The sequence below is a fragment of the Chrysochloris asiatica genome, unplaced genomic scaffold (genome assembly GCF_000296735.1).
Source record: "Chrysochloris asiatica unplaced genomic scaffold, ChrAsi1.0 scaffold00595, whole genome shotgun sequence".
NCBI lineage: Eukaryota > Metazoa > Chordata > Mammalia > Afrosoricida > Chrysochloridae > Chrysochloris > Chrysochloris asiatica.
The window spans coordinates 312,504-315,828 of record NW_006409113.1 but is presented as its reverse complement, the minus strand read 5'-3'; positions in this window follow the sequence as shown (position 1 = coordinate 315,828).

Here is a 3,325-nt window from a genome sequence, read left to right as displayed (position 1 = left end):
ACAAAAATTGCCTCCCTGCTGTTAATTGGTTTCCTTTCAGAGGATTTGCTTTTAACGGAACAAGTTAAGAAAGATTTTCCCAAGAGTTATTCTAACTTATAACGGTTACAAAGGAAGCAATCTTTCCCTTTGCATGAAGGACTTTGAAAGAGAAACATTAAAACAATATCAAATGCAGGTCCTTTTCATTGCCTTGCCTTATATATAAAACCACACTCCTAAAAGAAGAAAATATAATATAGACTCACTAGTCCAGTCCTATTCAGACTGGTTCCTGAACTAGTGTGGGTTTATTAACTGTTTGCTACGGGTTTGATGGGAAAAGGGAAAACAAGAGCCAATATGTAGAAACTTTTCTAACAATCAGGCTTTGCCACAACATTTCGGTCAGTGGATTCATCCTGTTGAACATGGCAAACACAAGTGTGAATGTTGCTGAACTCGAATGATGAGTCAGATGTAATTTATCATGTGCAGTAGGGCCACATATCTGTTCACGATGAATTAGAACAATAAAAAATACTGTTCTGTTCCTAGAGGTACATAACGATGTATGCACAAGCTTGGAACAACAGGGCTCTGGGATATAGAGATTGAGGCATAGTTGGAATGGGGAAAAGGGGGGAATAATGTTAAAATGCTTGACTGTCTTTTGAATCTTGGTTTTCCTTGCATTATATTGTAAAATAGACACTGGAGGGGGAGAGAAAAGAATGGCCAGAAACATCACCATAGAAAGCTTGTAAGTCCGTCTTCTGCCTATAACTGATTGGAATACCTAAAATGGGGCTACAACGTGCCCAGTGAAGGAGGCTTCCTGCGGAGCCTCTGCATTACATAAGCCTGAACCACATCCAGATCTTCAGAGATGGGAAATTTCCACTTGAAAGGACAAGCAGACCAGCCTGGAGCAGCTAGAAGAACAGAAGATACTTCTTGAAAGAAAGACCTACAGGAAAAATACAAAACAATAGAGGCAGACCGATTGTTACTACAAGAACAAGCAAGTTGCTTGTCCAGGAGGCATCAAGGCAAGTGATCGGGTCCCCTCAGTGGAAACTCCCTTCCAAGACTAAGACTCAATGGGAATACACGCTCTGATGGGTGACCATGCTCGTCACCGATAAGGGGAAGTGAGGGCAAAACAGCAATGAAGCGGCGAGCTAAGTCCTACAATGTTCAATAAACTCCTGTGAACCCGGGTGGAGACCTGGTTGGCCAGCAGTGTGGCAAGACCTGGGGACTCTTGGTCCCAGAGTCAGTGACATAGCCACAGAAGATTAGAGTGGAGAGTGAAGCGTCCAGCTGATAAGAGAGGGCATATGCACAAGAACACCCATACATGCAGATAATACCCACTTGACCTGGATGATCAGAGCTCAACCAAAAGAAGATAGAAGAAGAAAAAAAAAATGAGTAATCTGATACAATTTGATGAACTTGACCTACACCTATGGAAGCAGTAGATCAAAAGAGGGAACAAATCTTTACAGCGAGGATCATTCCTACCCTCTCCATACACAGAGTAGACAGGGAGGGGCAACCTGAACATTGGCTACCCAAAATGGGGGGAAGGGGGCTACAAAGGCAAGAAGTAACTGGCTTACAAGTTTTCAAGAGGGAACCTAGATCCAGAGGGCGTGGAGGAAGGTAGAATCTCCACTAAGTAGTATCCAATCTGTCTAGGTGGGGCTGATGAAAGGCAATGCAGATAGGTCTCTTGTGATACAATAGTGAATAATTGTTATCAGGACTGATTGTGAGGATTGGAAATGTACAGGTAGATGTTTTATAGCAAGGAGTGGAGTGATTCACTTTTTAGTCTAGGAGTGGAGGTTCCTGGGACCATGAAGGGAGAAGAGCATAGAGTGGGATCCTACCCAGAGAAGCAGTGACACCAGAGATTGGAGGCAGAGACGATGACACGGAGAGATGGAGCAGCTGAGGACTTTAGATCCAGAGAGGGAGAGGGGCTGTGTGCTGACGACCGGGGTGCAGGCTTATACTGTATACCCAGGGGTTGGTTGATGATGCATGGAGGGGATTGTAACCATGGCAATTAAATGATATACGATAGAATGAATGTAAAACCAATGTTCTCCCATGTAAATTATCTCATAATTCACAATAAAACATTTACAAAGAAAATACGGTCCCTATAACAAAGAGAATTTCAGAACCAATGCAGTATGTTGTTGCTGTTATGCGCCATGGAGTCGGTTTCAACTCATAGCGACCCTGTACAGGATTTCTGAGGCCGTAAATCTTTGTTGTTGTTGTCAGGTGCCATCGAGTCGGAATCGACTCATAGCGACCTGGCCAATCCATCTCGTTAGGGGTCTTCCTCTTTTTCTCTGACCCTCCACCTTACCCAGCATGACATCCTTTTCCAGCGACTGTTTCCTCTGGACAATATGTCCAAAGTATGAGATGAAGCTTAGCCATCCTGGCCTCCAAGGAGCACTCTGGCTGCACTTCTTCCAAAACAGATCTATTGGTTCTTTTGGCAGTTCATGGCACTTTCAGTATTCTCCTCCAACACTACAACTCAAAGGCATCAATTCTTCTACGATCGTCCTTATTCACTGTCCAGCTTTCGCATTCATATGAGGCTATTGAAAACACCATGGTCTGAGTCAGGCACACCTTAGTCCTCAAGCTGACATCTCTGCTCTTCAATCCTTTAAAAAGTTCCTTTGCAGCAGGTTTGCCCAGTGCAATACGTCGTCTGATCTCTTGACTGCTGCTTCCGCGAGTGTTGATAGTTGATCCAAGAAGAATGAAGTCCTTGACAACTTCAATCTTTTCTCCATTGATAAGAATGTTGTTTATTGGTCCAGTGGTGAGGATTTTTGTTTTCTTGCCATTGAGATGTAATCCATATCGAAGGCTGTGCTCTTAAATATTTATGGGAGCAAAAAGCCTAATCTTTCTCTCGCAGAACAGCTGGTATTTTCGAACTGCTGACCCTGAGGTTAGCAGCCCGATTCGTAACCACTATGCTACCAGAGCTTTACTACTTCATTAAATGAGATAAATCTTTCTAATTACTGTGGTTACAGAATTCATTTGCAGCAGGAATAACAAACTCAATTATCTATAGTAGCCAGGCTACTAGAAGTGAGTGAGAAATGAAATACACAGTGTGGAGAGGTGAGGACTGTGACAAACCTGAGAGGTCCAGTCTTAATGAGGAAGCATATAATCATCTCCAGCTATTTGTAACCATGTGTAAACCCAGAGCTTTTGATTTCTCAGGAGAAGCCAGAAATTCAAAGTTTCAGATAAAATTTCTTGATTTTTATATGCCTGCAGCTAACTAATT